Here is a 24,543-nt window from a genome sequence, read left to right on the forward strand (position 1 = left end):
AATCTGACAAAGGGTATACATGTGCAATCATGCAAACATACTTCCACATTAGTCATCCTGTGAAAGAAGAAACAGAACAAAAGGGAAAAGCCACAAAAAAACAAAAACAAAAAAGTGCAAATACTATGCTTTGTTCCACATCCGAACTCCATAGTTCTTTCTCTGGATGTGGATAGCATTTTCCATCATGAGTCTTTTGGAACTGTCTTGTATCATTGCATTACCAAGAAGAGCTAAGTCTGTCATAGTTGATCGTTGCATAGTGTTGCTGTTTGCTGTGTACAATATTCTCCTGATTCTGCTCACTTCACTCAGCATTATTTCATGTAAGTCTTTCCAGGTTTTTTTTTCCCCCTGAAGTCAGCCTGATCATCAGTTCTTATAGAACATTAGCATTCCATTACATTCATGTACTACAACTTGTTCAGCCATTTTCCAATTGATGAGCATCCCCTCAATTTCCAATTCTTTGCCACCACAAAAAGAGGTGCTATACATATTTTTGCGTATTTTGGTCCTTTCCCCTTTTTTATGATCTCTTTGGGATATAAATTTAGAAGTTGTACTGCTGGATGAAAAGGTATGCATAGTTTTATAGTCCTTTGGTCATAGTTCCAAATTGTTCTCCAGAATGGTTGGATCAATTCACAATTCCACCAACAATTCATTAGTGTTTCAATTTCCCTGTATCTTCTCCAACATTTGTAATTTTCTTTTTCTGTTATATTATCCAATCTGATAGGTATGAGGCGGTACCTCAGGGTTATTTTAATTTGCATTTCTCTAATAAAAAGTGATTTAGAGCATTTTTTCATTTGACTATAGATAGCTTTAATTTCTCCATCTGAAAACTGCCTGTCTAGCAGGAAGAAAGAGAAAGAGAAGTTCCTTTGACCATTTATCAATTGCAGTTACTTTAAATGGAATTTCTCTTTTTATCTCTTCTTGCCACACTTTGTTGGTAAAATATATAAATGCTGATGATTTATGTGGGTCTATTTTATATCCTGTGACTTTGATAAAGTTGTTAATTCTTTCAAGTAGTTTTTTAGTTGATTTTCTAGGTTTTTCTGGGTATCCCATCATTTCATCTGCCAAAAGTAGTAATTTTTTTTCTTCATTGCCTATTTTTATTCCTTCAATTTGTTTTTCCTATCTTATTTCTATAGCTAGCATTTCCTCTTTTGTTAACCTGGGCAATTTAGAGTTACGTAAATATTCATTTATTTCACTTATATTGTCAGCTTAACTGGCATAAAATTGAGCAAAATTATTCCTAATAATTACTTTAATTTTATCTTCATTGGTCATGCACTTACCTTTTCTTTTTAAATTTTGACATGGGTAATTTGACTTTCTTCTTTTGTTTTACAAATAAAATTAACCAATCATTTATTTATTTTATTTTTTGCTTAAAATCAGTTTCTAGTTTAATTTATTAGTTCAAAGGTTTTTTTAGCTCTCAATTTTATTAATCTTATTTAAATTTTCAGATTTCCATTTTGATGTTGAATTGGGATTTTTAATTTGTTAATTTTTTTAGGGTTTTTTTCTAGTTGTTACATGTCTAGCTCATTGATCTGTTCTTTAATTGGTATGTGTGTTTAGACATAGTATTTCCCCATAAATCCTGATTTGAAAGCATCACACAAATTTTATTAGATTGTCTCATTGTTGTTATTATCTTGAATTAAGTTGTTGATTGTTTCTATGATGTGTTCTTTGATTTGCTCATTCTTTAGGATTAGATTATTTAGTTTTAAATCAATTTTTAATCTATGTATACATAACACTTTATTAAATATGATTGTTATTTCCTTTTAGTCTGAAAAGGGTGCATTTAATATTTCTGCTTTTTTTTGTTTGTGAGGATTTTGTGACATAATATATCATCAATTTTTGTGAAAGTGCCATGTGCAGTGGAGAAAAAGATAGATTCATTTGTATTCCCACTCACTTTTCTCTAGAGAATAATCATATCTAATGTTTCTAAAATTCTATTCATCACCTTAACTTCTTTCCTATTTATTTTATGTTTAGATTTATCTGATCTTAAGAGGGGAAAGTTGAGGTCCCCACAAACATAGTTTTACTATTTACTCTTGTAATTCTTTTCACCTTTTTCTTTAAGAATTTGGATGTTATGCCTTTTGGTGTATATGTGTTAAGTATTGAGCTTACTTTATTGTCTGTAGTGTCTTTTAGCAAGATGTAGTTTCCTTGCTTTTAGCGAGATGTAGTTTTAATTAGGTTTGCTTTCTCTTTTGGTTTGTCTGAAATCATAATTGCTACCTCTTCCTTTTTTCTTTAACTGAAGCATAATAGATTCTGATCCAGCCTCTTATTTTGACTCCCTGTGTTTCTCTCTGCTTCAAGTGTGTTTCTTGTAAATAATGTATCACTGGATTCTGATTTCTAATCCATTATGATACCTGCTTCCATTTTATGGGTAAATTCTTCCCATTCACATTCATAGTCATAATTACTGTGCATTTCTATCTATCCTATTTTTTTTTTCTGTTAAGCCTTCTCTCTCTTTTAACCATGTTCTTCCTCAAAAGTCTGTTTTTTTTTCTCTAAACAATGCCTTCTTTTATTTTCCCTCCTTTTTATCCCTTCCCTTTCTTTTATCTTTTCCCCCTCTTATTTCCTTTTGGGTAAGATAGATTTCCCTACCCAACTGAGTATGTGTATACATACACATTCATATATGTAAAAATACACATACATGTAAAATACACATGTGTAAATGTCCCTTTCTATATACTTCTTTTATGTGAGATAATTTTCTCCATTCTTCCTCTGCTTTCTCCTGTCTCCTGGTGCATCCTTCTTTCTTATCCATCTATTTCTGAGATCATCCTAACATACAGACAGTTTTTGCTTTCCATAAATTTGCATTATGCAAATTCAAAATTATATAAAGATTTCTGAAAGAAATCTGCATTCCAAAAAATTACAATACTTCCTTACACAAAGCAGACACTGTATGTTAAGATGTGGAATAATGAAGGCAGTGTAAATGGTGGTGGGAAGCTGAGAAGCCTCTCTAAGTCAGTTCCCATATTTTTGCAGACAGTGGTTGAAACTATGCCTTTCCCTGTGTTCAACAGTGATCTTTATATTTTTACCATGGCTGATGGCAAATGTGCTCTTGAGGGAAAAAGTGAACCATTTCATAAATGTAATCCAATAGACTGGGAAACGAAAATGGAAATAATTCGAAAGAACAAAAATTGTAAGAAATAGCATGTCATCTTAATCTTGCTGTATTACCCGCGAATACCATAGTAAGAATGCTGCCTACATAAAAATACATGTGAAAGGCAGTGCTTGAATTAAGTTGACTTATCTCTTGAAACAGAGTGCTACTCTAGAGATGGAGAAATTATTAACTATGTAGATAGAAAACCAGACTCAGAAGAATATTCCTTTAAGCTTGATAACAATTCAAGCCAAGGCTCAAAGCCTCTTTGAAGATGTAAAAGTAAAGTTCCCTAAAGGAGCACAAGTATTTACAGCAAGTAGTGGTTGGTTTGCACAATTTAAAAATCATGCAGGATTTCATAATGTGGATTTGTCAGGAGAGGCTGCTAGTATAGATATTGAAGCAGTAAAGAAATTCACAGAGTTCCTCCAAAAAATAATAGATAAATATCCCTACTTGCTGGAACAAATCTTTATGTAGATGAAATGAGTCTATTTTATGAAGCAATACCATCTTAAAACTGCATCTGGGTGGAGGAAAAAAAGCTATGCTGGGGTATAAAGCTTCAAAAAATAGTTTATTCTGCTTGGAATGAATGCATCTGGGACTTGCAAATTAAAACTGTTCTCGTGCACCACTCAGAAAATCTTAGAACATTGAAAGAAACCAGCAAGACAACATTACCTGTGCATTATTTCACTGACCCTAAGGCATAGATAACCATTATCATCTCTGAACAATGTTTTATGCACTGCTTCATTCCTAAAGTCAAGAAGTTTTGCAATAATGGCATTCCTTTCAAGATTCTACTTTTTTGGATAATGCCCTAGGTCTTCTTCCCTATCTGGATGATTTTAATGACAATGTTAAAGTGGTCCAAATTCTTCCTAACATTACCTTATAATTACAACCTATTGATCAGATAGTGATTGTGAATTTTGAGGCATATTATGTTTTTCTTTGGGTGAGGCAATCAGGGTTAAGTGACTTGCCCAGGGTCACACAGCTAAGTAAGTGTCATGTGTCTGAGGCCAGATTTGAACTCAGGTCCTCCTGACTCCAAGGCCAGAGCTCTATCTACTGTGCCATCTGGTTGCACCTTGAGGCATATTATTGATACACTATATTTGCCCAGGCAATTGAAACTTTGGATAAACTTGACCTTGATCTTAAAGACTTGACCTTCAAAGATTTCTACAAATCCTATAATATTTATCATGCAGTTTGTAATATTGCTAAGGCATGGGAAGATGCAACAAAAACATGTATGAAGAAAGTTTGTAGGGAAAAAAAAATTGTGCCTGCAGTACATTCCTGATTTTTGTTGATTTGACAAAGATGAAACATTTGGGGAGGTAACAAGATTGTAAAATTAGCACAAGAATTGGAATTTGAAGTGGATGAGAATGATGTGGAGGATTTGATTGAGTCTCATGGAAAATAAAAAGAACTGTTGAATGAAGAGCTGATTAAGTTGCTAGTTTCAAAAAAGTATAGAAGAGGAAAGGGAAACTTCAGACCCAGAGGGCAAACCAAAAAGGTTCACAATGAAACAGTTGGCAGAAACATTTCATCATTTGAGTAATTTTTTTCTTGTATTCAAAAGATGTATCCAAACACTTCAAAAATGTTAAACATTCAAAGACTAATTGGGAATAATATTGCTTGCTGTTGTCAGATATACAAGGAAAAAAGAGAGCCACTGTCCAAACATCTCTCAATAACTTCATGAAAAAAAATTGTGTAGCTAACCACCAGTGATAAACCCAGTTGCAGTGGTTGGGGAAGGGGCAACATACCAATACTGTATACCTGTGTCAACTATACTGTTCAGTTCTATGCATACTTTATTATTGACTTAACCTTTCATTTCATAATTATGTCTATTATCATGGTATAATATTAAATGTCTTCATTTTAGTACATTTTATGACTTGCCTAAAGGCATTATTTTGTGTATGCCACCTGTGTTATATAGGCTAAGTAAAGTGGAGTGGGTAAGGGAAGATTCTCATTATGCAAAAAATCACTTTATGTAGAGATCTACAGAGTGGTCCATTTGCAGACAATGAGAGATATCTGTAATTTATTCACTCTCATGTCCTCTGTTTATGTAGACTTTTTTTAACTGCCCTAAAAATGATCGAGTTGTTAAGAATTAAATATATTGTCTTCCTATATAGCAAAATAAATGATTTAATCTTAATGCGTCTTTTATGATTTCTCTTGTCTGTTTACATTTTTTATGCTTTGAGTCTTTAATTTGAAAATCAAATATTCCATTCAGCTCTGGTCTTTTCATCAGGAATGCTTAAAAGTCCTCTATTTCATTAAATACCCATTCACATTCCTCCTCCCTCCTGAACTGTTATATTCAGTTTTGCTGAGTAGAGTGTTCTTGGTTATAACCCTAACTCCTTTGCCTTCCAGCATATTCCTACCCCTCCCTTGCTTTAGTGTAGTGGCTGCTAAATCTTGTGTGATCATGATTTTCACTCACTGGTGTCTAACTATTTTTTTTTCCCCTGGCTGCTTAAAGGTTTTTTTTTTTTCCTTTGGCCTAGGACTCTGGAACTTAGCTATTAATATTCCTTGGAGTTTTCCTTTTGGTATGTCTTTCAGGAGGTGATCTATGGATTCTTTCAGTTTCTATTTTACCCTCTGGTTCTAGGCTATTGGGGTAATTTTCCTTTATAATTTCCTGAAATGTGACGTCTAGGCTCTTTCTTTCATCGTGGCTTTTAAGAAATACAATAATTTTTAAATTATCTTTCCTTCATTTCTTTTTCCAGGTCAGTTATTTTTCCAATGGGATATTTCACATTTTATTCTATTTTTTCATCCTTTCAACTTTTTGTATTGTTTTTAAATGTCTTTTGGAGTCGGCTGCCAGCTTCTCAATTTAATTTTTATGGGGTTGCCTTCATCAGTGAAGAATTATACTTCTTTTTCTATTTGGCCAATTCTATTATTTTTTTCTTTGGGCTAGGCAATGGGGTTAAGCGACTTGCCCAGGGTCACACAGCTAGTAAGTGGTATATGTCTGAGGCCAGATTTTGACTCAGGTCCTTCTGAATCCAGAGCTGGTACTCTATCTACTGCACCACCTAGCTTCCCCCCAGGCCAATTCTATTTTTAAGGCATTATTTTCTTTAGTATTTTTGTGCCTTTTTTTTAACCAAACTGATCATTATCTTTTTGTTATTTTCTTGTATCCTTCTAATTTCTTTCCCCATTTTTTCCTCTACTACTCCTGTTTGATTTCAAATTTTGTTAGTTCTTCCAGGAATTTTTGTTGGGCTTATGTCCAGTTTTCTTTTTTTTTTTTTGAGGCTTTGCTTGTAGCCGTTTTGACATCATTGTCTTCTTAGTTTGTGTCTTGATCTTACCTGTCACCATAATAGTTTTTATGGTTCATTGTTTTTGGTTGGTTGCTCATGTTCCACCCTATTTCTTGATTTGGAACTTTATGTTAATGTTGAGAGCTCTGTTTCCTGTGTGTGTGTGAGTGTGTGTGTGTGTGTGTGTGTGTGTGTGTGTGTGTGTGTTGGGAGGCACTATCTCAAGCTTTAGGATTTTTTGCACGGCTCTGGGCGTTTGGAAGTTTTTAGTGCTTCCAGGGTGATATGATTCAGGAAGAGGTATCATCTCTCCCAATCTGCACTCTGATCCTTACCCAGGAAGGGCCCCTGATCCCTAGTAGCCCCAAGTGATATTGCTCCTCAGAAGCACTGCTGCCTGGGGACAGAAAGTGATACTACTTGTCAAGGCCCCTACTCCCATGCGTCTACAAAGAATATTGCATACATTTGTTTTAGAAAATACTTTTAAGGCTATCTTCTAATTTAATTGGTTTCCTTTGTAATCTTATGTATTTAATTCATTAAAAACATGATTATAATAAGTGGTAGTAGAAAGTATGTACTCAGCAGAAACTGTGTACCCAAGTGGACATCAACAATGAACAGGCTTGGCAGGAGAAATCAAATGACACCAACAGAAGTCACAAACACCCTTGCAGTGATGGAGGTGTGAGTTGTACCTCCATGAATGATGAGGTTTTGGCTCATGTTTGCTGTTTGTATTATTCAATGTATACAGTCTGGCTATATGTATTCTCTATGTATATGTCCCTTCACAAATGTTACTTCTTCACATGTATTCTCACATATTCAATTCAATTCAATAAACATTTATTAAGTGTCTGCAGGTACCAGGCACTGTGATAAGTGCTAAAGAGGCAAAAAAAAGGAAAAAAAAAGGTCCCTGTCCTCAAGGAGCTTGCAATCTAATGGGGGAGATGACATGCAAACAAATATATACAAAATAAATGATACAAAGGATAAATAGAAACTAACAAAGAGAAGACACTGGAATTAAGAGGGGTTAGGGAAAGCTTATGTTCTCTATATGTGTCCACTTTTCTTGTCAATAGTATATTGTGTATGTTTATGAAAATGGCTTCAGTTTTATGTGAGAATGTTTTATCATTACTTTTTTTACTATTGTATTTCATTAAATCCATTTCCTTTGAACTAACTATGTTCTCTGGTTGACTTATGAAGGCAAACATATTGGTGGTGATGTGTGAACTATGATTTCAATTAGATGGAGATGCACCAAGAACACATTAGGGAGGGCTGCTCTATAAGTTGGTGAATACTCCCAGGTTTGATAAAAATTTAAATATTGTATGGTGCCCTTTAAATTCATTTGTGTCTAGTAGGAAGCTCTGTTTGCCTAGCCAGTCCTAGTTTTAGTTCTGGATTGGGGTTCTAGATTCTCACCATTACATAGGAGATTATCAGAGTCATTAAGGGCTTTGAGTTTCCCTACCATACTCTACCCCTCAGTGCTATCTGTTAGCACTAAGTAAAGAGACTCCATTTTCCTACACTAGCAATAATGGAAAAATCCAAATTGAAAAAAATACAGGCTCTTAAATGATATGGCAACATTCTAACAGAGGTTCTCTTCATGAAAACCCATACATATATCATTTTGCCTAATGTACAAATTAAGTCACCATTCTTAACACTTAGAGTAACTAATGAGTTCTAACATAATCAGTTGTAACCCTAAAAAGTTAGCCAGGGGTCCTAAGAAAGTATATGTACTTTCTTCAGCCAGACAGTTGTTTATATCTCATGTGTGACATATGACTAACTCCCTTTTCCATTTGAGATTCCTCATTATTTGCACAACCCCTGCCAAGACTTATGTTGTTAGTGGAAATAGTAAACACTGAGCTTTCTTCTGAAATCCATGAGTAGGAGAGGCCAGGTTTGAAGACACTTATAAAAGAAAGGTCCTCTACAGTTTTACACATTGGTATCTGGGGAGGGAAAGGAGGGAAAAATTTTGCATGAATTCTTTCCATATATGAACTGTGCTAGATACAAAAGCATATAAGGCAAAACCTTTCTTCCCAGAAGCTCATAATCAATTAGAGGCATAAGACTTAAGTTTAGGTTACTACAAAAATAAGTTGGGTTTCTATATATTTCAGGGTATGGTGAAAATAATGCTGGATTTGGGTTTTGATGACCAAACCTAGTTCTGCTCTTTGCTACCTTTAGGCCTCAGTTTCCTCATTTGATGACTTCTAAGGCCTCTGATAGCTCTAAATTTATCATTCTGTAAATTACACAGATACTAAATGTCATAGGAGTTCATAGAATCAAGAGGACACTGCCAGCATGGGTGATTAAGGAAGGCTTCATTGAAGCCTCAGTGATCTTTGGATTGGTCCTTGAAGGAAAGGTAGTATGTATATTGTGAAGGGAAAGGCAGAGAGAGAAGAAAACACAATGGAAGGAGGCATTCTCCAAGGTGTTTTTTATGTCATCTGAACTAGAGTGGTAGGTTCATGGAGGGGAATCATGAGAGAAAACTCTAAAGAGGTCAGATTATGGAAGGCTTTAAATGCCAAGGCTGAGGAACCTTGGTTATACTTAGTAGGTTTCCCATTGGGAGCTAACTGAAGGGTTTTTACCAAGAGACTGACATGATAAAAATGTTGAGTAAGCATGATAGAGTGGAAAGTGCACTCAATGTGGAGTAAAATACCTTGTATTTGAATCTTTGCTATTCTGTTATGTGACTTAGGACAATGAACTCCATTTCTCCTGGCCTCAATTGCCTAATCTGTAAAATCAGGGATTATATTAGATCATCACTAAGGCCTCTTTTAGCTTTAACATTCTATGATTTTCATGTTTTAGGAAGATTAGCCAAGGCATAGAAGGGAGGCCAGTTAGATGGCTATTCCAATAGCTCAATCATAAGAAAATAAAGGCACAAACTAGGGTATATAACAGAGAGGAAAGATGACTGCTCCAAGATTGAGTAGACCAGAGGGCTAGTCCTAGTTTTGCTACTCACTATGTAATCTCAAACATGTCTGGTACTTAATTCCTTCCTTTGCAAAATTAAATGGGTGATGTGAGGAAAATTGGACAATCTCACATAGTGGAATGGGTAATGATACCTAGGTTCAAATCTCACCTATCATACAAACTAGCTGTAACCGAATATCTCAAGGCTTCAGTTTCCTCACCTGCAAAATAAGGATAATATTAACTGTGGCACCTACTTCACAGAGTAACCCTAATTCATGTAAAGAATAAGAAAAGGTAACTGTAAACCTGAAGTGTTATATCAATGACAGCTATTTCTTTCTCTTTCATCCTGGGTTCAACATCAGTATCCAGTATTTGATAAAAAATAAATAGATGACAGAGGGGTGGAGCCAAGATGACAGAGTAAAAGCAGTGACCTGCTTGAACTCTCCCCCAAACCTCTCCAACTACCTGTAAAAATGGCTCTACACAAATTCTAGAGCAGCAGAATCCACAAAAAGACAGAGTGAAACAACTTTCCAGCCAAAGACAATTTGGATGATTGATTGGAAAGATCTGTTGTGCCTGGCTGGGAGAGAAGCGTAGTTCAGTGAGGGTCATGCAGGCTGCACAGGCAAAGACCAGGCCTCAGCTACTCTGGAACAGTCTTCAGGGGATTGAATCAAGAGGAGTTGTGGTGGTGTCCAGACTTCTCAACCCACAAACACTAAAGACAACTTAGAAGGTCAGTAGGAAAGGTCTGTCCCACAGTGAGAAAGAAGCTTGCTCTGGCTCCAGTCCTGGTGCAGCCCCAGGGTAGTGGCTGATTCCAGAGCTCTTGACCCACAGACACAGGGAGGATCATGTGGCTGATCAGAGGGAGATTTTAGGAATCTCTTTGCTGATGCTGAGGCAGTATTCTCTTGCTTTGCTCATGCTTGGACCTGGGTTGCAGTTATGGGTGGCAGTCCTGGGGTGAGGAGGAGTGCTGGCATGGTAGAGCTTGTGGTGGCAGTGGAGAGAGAATCATCCTCACATTTCCAAGGCAGAAAAGAGTGCTTGTGGTCACTCAGAGACCAGAGCACAGGCCAGGAAAGGAGTAAACACCTTGCCCTTGATCATACCACCTTAGAAGAACTGAAAATTTACAGTATCTCTTAAAGTATCTCTTAAGTATCTCTTAAAACGGCTTCACAAAACTCCTGAAGCTTGGTGCAGTACATTCTCCATCCTGGAAGCAGACCCCTATCTTAACAAAGAGTTTAAAACTCAAGCAATTGTCTGGGATCATGAGGAAATAGTACAAAAAAGTCAGAGCATAGAATCTTACTTTGGTGACAAAGAAGATCAAACATATGACCAGAAGAAGACAACAAAATCAAAGCTCCTACATCCAAAGCCTACAAGAAAAATATGAATTGGTCCCAGACCATGGAAGATCTCATAAAGGATTTTGAGAAGCAAGTAAGAGAAGTAGAGGAAAAACTGGGAAGAGAAATGAGAGTGATGCAAGAAAATCATGAAAAACAAGTGAACAGTTTGCTAAAAGAGACCCAAAAATACTGAATAAAATAACACCTTAAAAAATAGACTAACTCAAATGGCAAAGGTCCACAAAGCCAATCAGGAGAAGAATGCCTTCAAAAGCGGAATTGGCCAAAAGGAAAAGGAAGTCCAAAACCTCACTGAAGAAAATACTTCCTTAAATATTAGAATGGAGCAAATGGAAGCTAATGACTTTAAGAAAAATCAAGAATTTGTAAAACAAAACCAAAAGAATGAAAAAAAAATAGAAGACAATGTGAAATAACTTATTGGTAAAATAACTGACCTGGAAAATAGATCCAGGAGAGATAATTTTTAAGTTATTGGACTACCTGAAAGACATGATCAAGAAAAAAAGAGCCTAGACATCATCTTTCAAGAAATTATCAAGGAAAACTGCCCTTTTATTCTAGAACCAGAGGGCAACATGGAAATTGAAAGAATCCACTGATCACCTCCTAAAAGAGATAACCCAAAGGAAAACTCCTAGGAATATTATAGCCAAATTATTGAGTTCCCAGGTGAAGGAGAAAATACTGCAAGCAGCCAGAAATAAAAAAAAATTCAAGTACTGTGGAAACACAGTCAGGATAACACAGATTTAGCAGCTTCTACATGGAGGGACCAGAGGGCTTGGAATATGATACTCTGGAGGGCAAAGGAGATAGGATTACAACCAAGAATCACCTACCCAGCGAAACTGAGTATAATCCTTCAGGGGGGAAAGTTGATATTCAGTGAAATAGAGGATTTTCAAGCATTCTTGATGAAAAAACCAGAGCTGAATAGAGAATTTGACTTTCAAATACAAGACTCAAAAGAAGCACAAAAAGGTAAACAGGAAAGAGAAATAATAAGGTACTTATTAAAATTGAACTGTTTACATTCCTACATGGAAAGATGATTTTTGTAACTCATGAGACTGTTATCAGTATTAGGGTAGCTGGAGGATAAGATAGATAGATAGATAGATAGATAGATAGATAGATAGATAGATAGATAGATAGATAGATAGACAGACAGACAGACAGATAAATAGATAGATAGATAGATAGATGGCACAGAGTGAGTTAAAGATGAAGGGGTGATATCTAAAAAATAAAATTAAGGGGTGAGAGAGGATTATACTGAGAGAAGGAGAAAGTGAGAGGTAGAATGGGGTAAATGATCTTGGAGGGGAAGTGGGGGAAGATGAGAGGGAATGAATAAATCTCATTCTTATTGGATTTGACTTAAGGAGGGAATAACATAGACACGCAGGTGGGTATGGAAATCAATCTTACCCTACAAGAAAATAGGGGGGAAGGTGATAAGAGAACGGGGTGGGGGAGGGAGTGATGATAGAAGAGTGGGCAGATTGGGGGAGGGACTAATCAGAAGGAAACACTTCTGAGGAGGGACACGGTCAAAAAAAGAGAATAGAATAAATGAGGGGTGGGATAGGATGAAATGAAATACAGTTAGTTTTTCAAAACATGACTACTTTGGAAGTGTTTTGCATGACTACACATATATAACCTATATCGAGTTGCTTGCCTTCTCAGTGAGGGTGGGTGGCGAGAGAGGAAGGAAGAAAATTGGAAACCCAAAGTTTAAAAAAAAATAGAGATGAGGAAGCAGACAAGATAAATAAATTTGTCCAAAGTCTAGCAAGCAAATTAAATATTTGCCCTCTTTAAAACAAACCAAAAGCAAATAAACAAACAACAAAAATAAATGATATCATGCTTCTTCTGCTTGCTAGAAAGTTTTCTAACTAGGATGAGAGTAAGAAGCAAAAAAATCCTGACAGACCAGACTGCCATGCCAAAACTAATAAGATGGAATTTAATCAGGATAAAATGGAAAGTTTCAAATGTAGTCTCAAAATTCCAAGAAAGGGAAATGTGACTAAACATCAGTTCATTTGAAAAAGATGGGGATGGGATGGGTTAGTGGAATGTAAGCTCAACCTGAGTCCACAATATAGCCTAATAGCCAAGAAATATAAACTAATCTTAGGTTGAATTAACAAAGGCATAATATCTAGTACTAAAGAGGTAACAGTTCTGCTTTTCTCTGTCCTGGTCAGACCACATTTCAGTTCAGGGCAACACATTTTAGGAAGAACATTCATGAACTGGAGAACACCTACAAGGTTATGGGCGAGGTTGGACTGGGTAATTGGTAAGATTTTTTCCAGCTCCTGTTTCCTTCCTGGCAAGAGTCAGTCTCCGCTGCAGAAGGATGGGGATGAAGAGTCTCTAGAGATGCCTATTCTTGCCTTCCTCCGAGCCACATCTAGACAGAGCCATGTAGACACACATAACTTACATGGACAAAGAACAACCATACCCACATACATCCTTACACTATTTTTTGTGTTTTTTGTATCCTCAGGGCTTAGCATAGTTCCTGACACATAGTGGGTCCTTAATAAATGCTTGTTAATTTGATGTACCTGGTCCTTGGCTTCCTCACTTATATATTTTAGGAATAATCATCAAGGTCTCCTTTAACTCTAAATGCTAACCACAACTTATAGGCTTTTTAACTCCTCCCTCTGCCTTCTCTTTCTAAACCCTACTCTTTGTTCATGCTATGACTTGCAATCACCTGATCCCTCCATTCTTTCATAGGCTGGGTCCCCTGCACAAGCCACTCTCTCTTTTCTCCATCTTGACACCTTGGTGAACCGATTCAATACTACATTGTCTTCCTCTTTTGAATCCCTACCTCCCTTAACATTTTGCCAATTATGTTTTGCCAAGCTTCACTTGGATCACTGCAACCTTTCGCTACCCTTTCTCCTATGCATGTGTTACTGAAGGAAGGTGGAGAAAGGCATTCAATCATTGTGACTGAGTCTTCTAAAACTTTATGTTACAAAACCTCAACTGGGCCACCTTTGCTGCTAGGCAATCCTTCTATATTTGCCTTATCACCTCACTATCCCATTCTCTACACCAGCTCTTCCTAATCTTTTTATCTCTCCTCTAACCTCATAAGGCTCCCCCTCCTCCCCTATTCTCACCTGAGAACCTTGCCCTTTATCTTACAGAAAAAAAAATGAGGCTATTCACTGTGAACTGCTTCTTCTCCCCTCTTCCTTATTTCATCTCTCTCTTATGCCTAAGGACACTATCTCTTCCTTCACCTGTCTCCCATGATGAATTGGCCTTATTGCTTATCAAGGCTAACTTCTGTTCCCCATTCCATCCCCTCTCCTCCAACAGATTGCCCTTCTGCCATCCTCACTCTGTCACTTATTTTCAATTTCTTTCTGCCTACTGGCTCTTTTCCTATTTCCTACAAACACATTTATGCCTCCCCCATCCAAAAATCAAAAACAAAAACAAAAAACCCAAAAACCCCTTACTTGATTTTTCCATCCTTGTTAACTATCATTCTATTTCACCTCTACCCTTTGTGGATAAACTCCTTGAAAAAGCCATCTACAATAGATGCCTCCACTTTCTCTCCTCCAGTAGGAGACCAGTTTCTCTTTTGGCCAGCAACCCTGACAGTCTTCACCTCCTAGTTTGACTTTTTTTTTTTTAATTAAAGGGTTTATCCATTGATTCATACCTTAAAGAGGCCTATTCACTGAGTGGGCATTCCCTCACTCAAAGTAAGAACTTGAAAAGACCTTAAAAAGGCCCAACGTCTCCCACAGTATCCTGGGCCATCTCCAGTTGTCTTGATCGATATCTGGCCACTAGACCCAGATGGCTCTGGAGGCGAAAGTGAGGCTGGAGACCTTGCACAGCCCCCCCTCTGTCCCTCAAATGAAAGTTAATTGTAAGTCATGTCATCATCTCCCTGATGTCATGGTTCTTTTCGAGAACGAAGGGCAAACCACATCCACACATACAACAGGGCATCATTATCTTCCTGGTCCCTCAATTTCACATCTTCAGAGTCATTCTTAATTTTTTTTTTATTTTTTATTTTTAGGCAATTGGGGTTAAGTGATTTGCCCAAGGTCACACAGCTAGTAAGTATCAAGTGTTTGGTCTGAGGCTGGACTTGAACTCAGATCCTCCTGACTTCAGGGCCAGTGCTCTATCCACTGTGCCACCTAGCTGCCCCTTTAGGGGTCATTCTTGACCCCTTACAGTCCTTAACCCTTCTCTTACAATCTCTTGCCAAGGCCTGTCCTTTTCACCTTTATAACATCTCTCATTTGCTCTTCTCTTTCACTGCCAACATTCTGGTTCAGGCTCCATCATCTCATTCCTGGCAGGTCTGCTGGCCTCAGGTGTTTCCCCACTTGAATCTATCCTTCATTCATTCCCTAAAGTGATTTTCCTAAAGCTCTGGTCCAAACACATCAGCCCCATTACTCAATTAAGTTCCAGTGGTTTCCAATTACCTCCAGCATCAAATAAAAAATTTTCTGCTTCCCATTCAATGCCCTTTATAACCTAGCCCCTTTCTATCTTTCCAGTCTTCTTACACCACACTCCCCTCCATGTATTCTTTGACTCCATGGCCCTCGTCTCCTTACTGTTCCACTCTGTCTCATTTCTGTGGACTTTCTCTGGCTATCCCCCATGCCTGGAATGCTCTTCCTCCTTTTCTCCTCTTACTGGCTTTTCTGGCTTCCTTTAAGGCCAAACTAAAATCACATCTTCTTCAGGAAGCTTTTCCCAATCCATTTTAATCTTATGTCTTCCTTCCATAAATTATTTTCTATCTATCCTGCATATAAAATTTTGTATGGTATTTCTTCACTTATTTTCACCCCCATATGATTGTGAGGTCCTTGCAAGCTGGGATGATCTTTTGCTTGGAACATAGAAGGCACTTTGTAAATGTTTATTGATCGATAGAAAAGAGAAATGTCATTGTCATAGACTTAGAGAGAAACAGTGTGATGTATTGGAATACTGGATTTAGACTCATGGTGCCTGAGTTTTAATTTTGCTGTTTAGAACCTGCATGACCTTGAACAAATCTCTTAACTTATCTGACCTTCAGACTCTTCATATGTAAAATGGGATCAGGCTACAGCACCTCTAAGGTGCTTTCTAAGCCCAGTTCTATAATCTTCTGATCCCAGAGAGAACAGCTACATAGAACAGTAAATAGAGGGCCAGGCCTAGAGTCAAGAAGACTCATCTTCAGGAGTTCAAATCCAGCCTCTGACACTCACTAGCTATGTGACCACTAAGCCATTTAACTCTGTTTGCCTCAGTTTCCTCATCTGTAAAATGGGCTGCAGAAGGAAACACCAAACCACTTCAGTGTCTCTGCCAAGAAAACCCCAAATGGAGGCGTGAAGGCAGATACAACTAATCAACTCAACAACAACAAACAAATGATCCGAGAGCTATCAATTGATCAGTCAGTCAATACATATTTATTGATGCTTACTGAGCTGAAAGGGAAAAGTGGGGAAAGTTAACCGAGAGTGGGGGTAAGATGCTTTTCCGACATGCCAGACACTGGGCATAAAAAGATCTCCTATAAAGGACCTAATACCTGCCCTGAAGCTGCTTTTATTCTACTGGAGAAGATATGGACTACCTAGAGCCAACTGGAAGTCATTGGTCCCATCCATACTTGCTATCTGCTTGTTTCTTAAAGGGCCCAAATTTTATGAAAGCCACCTAAAAACCCCAGCAAAACTCTAGAGCAATGAGAATGAGATGGAGCATTTCAAATGCTCCCAAGATGAGACAAGCCCAACAATGACACCTTACCTGGAAACAGTTGGATAAGCACAAAAAAATGCTTCCAACAGCTCAATGAGGCCAGGAGCTGATGTACATTTTAAAAGACGTCCAGTGTTGGAACCAGGGAGATGGAGTTCTGAAACTTTCGGTGAGGCCTCAGCCTGACGATACCTGGCCTATGAAAGGACTGCACTCATGGAAGGAGCGGGAAACGTCATGGGGAAAAAAGCCTAATGAGAAGTTCACGTTTCAACTAGATTTAGATAAAAGTCTTTTTTACACTTGCAGGGGACAGCCCTAGTTAGAGAAGATAAAGAGTTATAATGGGGCTTTGATAACTGGGTGCCTGTGAGAGATGATTTAAAAATCCTCCCCTTATTCACCCACACCATATGTACTAAATTAAGGACCAGCATTTGAAAGGACCACACTACCCTGGGCATTTTAGAGTTTGTCTCTGGGTTGGTTGCTGTAGGCCTCTATATTCTTCCTGCCCTGAGGCTTGGCATGATATTTTTAGTCTGTGTAAATTGCAAGCAGGAAAAAAAATTGCTTTTCTCTATTTACCCTGCTTCTGGGGTAATACAACGTCACTCTCCAACATAGGTGACGCTCTGATCATATTCATGCATTTTGTCTCAGCCACAGCTTTGTGAGAAAGACAAGGGAAGTAGCATTAGCTCCATCTCACAGATGAGCTTAGTGAGGCTCAGAGATGTCCAGTGACTTGACTCTACGTCAGTGGTTCCAAATTGGAAGGGACTTTACAGTCAGTCATCTAACCCATTTTGCTGATCAATCAGTTAATCAACCAGCATTCATTAAAGGGACTGTTATGGAGCAGGCATCCATGCTAGATGCTGAGGATCAAAGACTCTCACTCTCACACACATGCATATCTCTATCTCTGTCTGTCTGTCTACCTATCCATTATCTTCTGTCTACCTCTGTCCCCTGGCTCCCTATCTCTGTCTGCTGTCTCTCTGTGTCTCTCTGTGTCTTTGTCTGTCTCTGTTTCTGTCTCTTTCTTTCTAAAATAAAGCCAAAATTCTCTGAAATTGGAAGAGGTACTAACATGTATGGAGAGGAAGGGGGACAGGAATATATCAGCAAATGTTTTACATAGGGGTGCTTGAGCTGAGCTTTTAGAGAGATGAAGGGTTCTAAGAGACAGGGGTGAAGAGGAAGAGCATTCCATGTGTGAGGGAGAATCATTGCAAGGAAAGGAGTCAGGAGATGAAGTGTCATGTGTCATCTGACCAGAAAGCCAGTTTGGAAAGAGATGAGGAAATTGACATCCCAAGTTTAAGTCATCATCACAGAGGCAGAGCTGAGATTTGAAGTTAGGTTTTCTAATCCCCAGGACACTTTCTATCATACATCATACTACATGTAGTACTAAATGTGGACCACAGCACAGAAATAGGGTAGGAGCAGTCAGTGAGTACTAAGGAACAAGGCAAAGAAAAAAAAAATGAAGACATATCCTACAAGACATCCAGGCTTTTTCAGCAAAATTCTGAGAATAGTCCTCCTTCTGTGTTTCCAATACATGGTCCCTGGAGATTTGGATTCCAAAGGTCTACCTGTGGGTAGTCTCTTCCTTCTGAAATGTTACAATTGAGCATATCTGCAGCCTTACCTACACATGACACATCTAGCTTCACTTACCAGAGTCCAAAAAGTCCCTGCAACATGCCTCTTGGTAGGCACAAACGAAATTAAGAATTTAATAGGCACTGAAGAGCCCTGCAGACTGATTCACAGTCCAGCAAAAGGCCCACAGGTCAGGAAGTTAGCAGTCCTAATCTTCAGTATTATTTGACTCACTCTGAATGAATCACTTGACCTTCCTTGGTCTCAGCCTTCTGATCAATATAAAAGAAAGTACACAGGAGGGCATTATGCAGATGACCCCCTTTCTAGTGTCAATGAAATTCTTAAGATGTATTAATTTAAATATCACCAAAGTAATTGGAGAATGCTAAAAGCTTCCGTAAGGAACAGAAAAAAATAGGAAGTTGTCTAAGAGTTGTCTTTGGCACTCTTCTCTGGTTCCATTTCGTACCCTCCACTGACCTGTCAGCTTCAGTGGTATCCAGCACTTTGGTACTATCCCAGGTTACTTTCAGGAGGAAAGATCAGATGGACTGGGTCCTGCACGTGTGACCTTAGCCGAGTGATCTAACCTCTCTGGCCTACAGTTATCCCTTCTATAAAAGGAGGAGGTTGGGCAACATGATTATTAAGAGCCCTCCTGTCTCTAAATATTATGATACAATAAAATTAAAGGGGATTAACTTATTGGGTTGGTCCATCCAGGAGGATGTGAGTTTTAGAAGAAAACTGCTTAGGAGGAAAGTCCAAGAAAGCACTACCTACAGTATACATTCCTTGATTCTCCACAATTGTTAACACATTTTGCTTCCACAAGTTACTTTTCATCTACTTTCTAAATATTTCGATTTGATATAATTAATTCATAATATTTTATAGCACCTTCTATGTAGCCAGTACTGTGTTAGGTGCTGGATACAAAGACAAACAATGAAACAGTTTCTGCCTTCAAACCATATACACATATATAAATATGTACACCTATATACACACATGCACATAGGTGTATATACATGCATGTCCATAAATGTATATACATACATGTATGTATATCTATAGCTATACCTATATCTAGCTTGATTGCCACCTCTATGTCTTTCAAGAGATATATGTACATACACATACATGTTATATCAACATACTCATACATATGTAACTATACATATAGGTGTATATCCATATAAACAAATATCCATGTGTGTTGTACATATACATATATACATACACACACACACACACACACACACACACACACACATATATATATATATATATACACGCACACATATACACATATATATGCCTATGTATATCTGTATCATATAGATATGGATACAGCTATAAATAGGAGATGACTTGTCTGGGATAATACAGCCAGTATATATCCAAGGTGTCATTGAACTCACATGTATTGACTCTGAGGTCATTTCTCTCTATCTACTACTCCCCAGTTATGACTCTGTCCGTGTATAGGTTTATGCAAAATAAATACAAGATAAGGGAGTGGAGTAGAGGGAGAAGTTGAAGATATCGGGAAAGAATCAAACAGACTTGACATGTTGTGTCTCCCAGGTAGAGTGTGAGTTCCTTGAGGCCAGGGGCTGGTTTTCCCCCACTTTGTATCCTCCAACACTTGACACAGAGCCTGGCATATAGCAGGTATATAGTAGGTAGTTGATCAGTACTCGTGCTCTGGCTCATGGAGGATTAGAGCTGGAAGGACCCATGTAAGGCTCAAGGAGGTGAAGGGATTTTCCAAAGCTCAAACATTTAGTAAGTGTCAAAAGTGAGATTTGAACTCGGGTCCTCTGAACAGTAAATAGCTAGTGATTTTTTTTTTCCCTCACAGTACTGTAAATCAGTGCTTATTGACTTGATTCAGATTGAATTGTAATGATATAATTCCAGATAGGGCAGGATTGGGATGAAGGAATCTTAGAACTGGAATGAACTACTGGACTGCATTCTTAAGAAATGAATACTTTCCCAGTGGTCCACATGGCAAACCGACTGCACTTTCTCACATGTGTTCACCATTTCTTCACAAAGACCTTCTCCAGAAGGTCAATATGATATAATGGGGCATTCATTCAAGTTCCCTTTAACTTTGCTAGAAGGACAATAGAGCACAAGGGGATGGATCATCTTTTCTTCTCATTTTGTGTTGGTCTACCTTCTTTTCCCATTCTCCATTTCTCTGTTGGAAACCTTTACACCACTTTCCCTGCAAAATTATTCAATGGCAGTGTATTGCAGTCTACTTATGCTCTTTCCATTGCCCCTTCAGTGACCCTCAATGTTAGTTCTTACGAGATTAGTATTACATGACTGTTAGCCATAAAGCATTACCAGAAAGAGGTTAGTCCTCTATTTCAGAGAGAAGATTGATGTTCTTAAAAGGTCTGCCCAATGCCCTAAAGACAATTTGGTTCACTGTCCTCTTTCTATTAAATTCTCTGAACTATTGTCCATCTGCATAGCCATGTGCATGTATATATTTGTACACACACACACATAGACACACATATATGTATAGATATGTAACATATATTATATGTAATATATGTAACACACACACACTAGAGTATAAACTACATGGTTTGGGCATCAAACTGTATAAGATACCTGGGAGATAAATATTCTTCGTTGCCTTGGATTTTTTTCTGAACTCTTTCAGTCTCCCTATGGCAATTAATTTATATTGGTTCACATGAAATAAAAAATAGTGACAGTGTGGGTCAACTTTTAAAACCCATTTTCCATTTTTAAACATTTATAGATTACTTAAATAGGTCACATTGTATGTAGGGCCCATGTTCTAATTTGGTATTGATTTTGATCTGCTTTCTACCTTATTGGTGACCTGACTCTAAGCAGACACTTGATTCAGAAAGGACTTCCGCATAAGTAAGCAGTATTTTCATTTCCATTAAACTATAATTAATTCTACTCTTTTATGATGTTATTTAGTGCTCACCACATCATAATATGTAACTATGAAACTCCTGTATTCTCAATTTTTGTCAATCAATAGACATGTGTTAAATGCCTGTTATGTGTCAGGCACTGTGCTAACTTCTGGGGATACAAAAAGAGACAAAAGACAGTTCCTGACTTTAATGAAATCACAATAAAATAGAATCACTCATTTTTGTGCTCTCTTATTTCTTCCTTAGGGATCATTTCTTACTCTTTCTTTTTTACCCCTCAATGTCCATTTTTTGCGTGGAACTCTTCAACTATTAAATCATATGCTAACTTAATTTTGAAGGTCTTAGTAAGTTATTCTCATAAATACTCTCCCTGTTCATTTCCTCCAATACATGTTGACGGAGACACTGCAATGATTTCTTGTTGGTTTTTTCACGAGCACTATAATATGAAATGAACAAGTGGCCTGTGAAATGACGTTTTTTTGCTGCCCTTAGACACAGGGTAAACATCATCTCTACCAATTCTCTTTTTTGCTTCTCCGAGAAAAATCTAGAAGTCAATCCTTCCACTTAGCTACACTTTCCTTTTATCCTTTGGTTTCATTTATATCTAGAATATTAAAATTGATAGGATTCAATTCCTCTAATAGCATGGTCATTGGATAAGTATCTTGCCTTTAGAGTAACAACATATATTAGATATTATAGACCAGCTTATCTTTAGTATCTTCTTTTCCTTTTCCTACTTTGCCCAATCTTTGTCTCTCCTAGAGGCCAGGGGTAGAATATCTCACGATGTGTATTTACTCCTGGTGAGAAATATTGGCAGGAGATTGTCTTGGCACTAGCCTTTTGTCTTTCATAAACTCTTAGGTCTGGAATATACCTATAGACCAGTTCTGGGTGCCTCGTACCAGGGAGAAATGATGGGCCCATAACCAGTGTGCTTGTTGTTTTTTGAAATATATTTATTTTTATCCTCCTTTCCACTTTTGGTTTTGTTTTGTTTCTATACTTACAGAAAGAGCTATGGTCTGTAATATTTGTGTGTAGAGAAGGAGAAAGAAGGGAATTAGTGTTTATTAAATGACAACTATGTTGTTGGCACTATGCTAAACCCTTCACAAATATTATCTCATTTCACCAATGTTCATGTGATTAAGGTTCATTGAAATAGAGTACACCCAGAGATGGAGGCCCAGATATGAGAGTAGAGTGTTTCTTGTGAATGGGGGCTTACAAGCCAAGATTCCGACTGGAAAAACACAACATTATTCATGTCCCCTAGGCTAACAAAACAAGCAGCTGGCATTCAGAAAGGGGCACAGATAGGAGATGGTGGTTTTAGTTCTCTGCAAATCATTAAGAGCTTAGAAGTTCCCCTGAGTGCCCTCTAGTGTGGGTGGAACACATAGCTATTATGGTGAACAGGGTACTTCCTAGTGTTTGCTTCTTATTTTAAGGCTAGTGACAACAGTGTCCCCTGGTGGTTAAATGCAGAACCAATGGTACTTGATAGCAGTAGACGCAGCAAGGGATAAGGGAAATTCAAACAGTGCTGTTTTATATCTTTCCACCTATAGCTTCTATCCTTTATGTCCCATGTCTGCGTCTTCCCCACCATAGTGACAAGCAGAATTCAGTGCTACAGTGCTGCTGGGAAGAACAATCTGGAGCCATGATTTTTTGACCCCTCTTCTGTAAAAGTCCCAGGCTGGATTCTTGGGAGGATCATGGCTGTGCCGAGTATATGATATAGATGGATACTTCTCTTTCTTCAGTAATGGTTTGAAAGGGGGTGACATTCGCTTAGTATAGGAGGTAAGGAGTGACAAGCATAAGACGAATAGCAGGGCTAGGGTCAGCAGGTCATCTAGCTAGGTGAAGCTTAAGTCGGCAGGCAATATCAAAGAAAGATGCAAAGACCAGAAATTGCCAGCAAATTAGAAAGGGATTATAAGCAAGAAATGCATTTTTGTTTTTTAAGAGTTTCATGCCAGGGATTTTAGCCAAGCCAGAGAAAGGTCAACAATTTACTATGAGGGTCTATTTATGTCCACGTGCATACCTTTTAATCATTTGGGGCCTGCTTTCTCACATATATAATGAAAGTGTTGGACTAAGTGCTCTTGAACAACAACAATAATAACTTACATTTATAGAATACTTTGTGGTATATGAATGATTTTATATCTATTATCTCATTTTTATCCTCACAGCAATCTTGTGAGGTTGGTGCTATTATTACATTCATTTTACAGATGAGGAAACTGAGGAAGATAGTGGTGAAGTGATTTGCCCAGGGTCACACAGCTGGTTAAGGTTTGAGGCAGGATTAGAACTCAGGACTTCCTGACTTCAAGCCCACTGCTCTATCTGCTGAATGACCTATCTTCCTTTAATGGCCCCTCCAGCTGTAGCATTCTAGAATTTTATAATTGTGAACAAAGAAAGGCAGGTTGGTGTAGTGGATAGAGAGATGGCCTCAAACTATCACGACCTAGGTTCAAATCCTACCTCTGACATATACTGATGTCTGACCCTGGGGAAACCACTTGATCTCTGTGTGTAGGTGACTCTCTAAGATTATCGTTGCAGAGAAGGTGCATTAGTAGAGAGAGCCCCCTCATCTCAGAGTTCCCTGTGTTAATGAAATCAAAGTTGTTCTTATTAAAGTCTTCTTTTGCATGACTTGCTTCTCCAAAGACCCTCTTCTTTTGCCACGTTAGAGTGGAGTCTATCAGCATTCCCTCTCAGCCCTGCTTTCCTGCCAAAAAGCACTGTCGCACTGACTTGGGTGGCAAGTCTGACAACACATTCCTTATTCATTCACTTTCATCAAGACTTGTAATCAGTGAATCCCAATGACTTGCCACAGAAAACCAGGCCCGGGCTTGAATGACTCACACAGGCATTTTGTTGTTTTTCTCTGTGCTTTATGGACTAATCTCATAATCATATGTAATTCTTTTAAATATTTTATAAACTACAGCAACTTCCTTAATACTGCATCCTAATTATCCAGCACAATTTCTAGAAAGATTCGCTGCATATTGTAGAACATGTGGGATGATTCATTTGTCACTGAAAAAGATGGCGAAGAAACTCTTCTTCCTAAAAATAGGGTGGCAGAGATATGATAACGGCAGCAATTTTTCACTTGAACCTTTTTTTCTTTCTTTTTATAGCTGTCTCCCCTTTTTTATAAGAGCCTGATATGTAACTATATAAAACACCAT

Source organism: Phascolarctos cinereus, unplaced genomic scaffold, assembly GCF_003287225.1.
Source record: "Phascolarctos cinereus isolate Bilbo 61053 unplaced genomic scaffold, phaCin_HiC Scaffold_9;HRSCAF=440, whole genome shotgun sequence".
Taxonomy (NCBI): Eukaryota; Metazoa; Chordata; class Mammalia; order Diprotodontia; family Phascolarctidae; genus Phascolarctos; species Phascolarctos cinereus.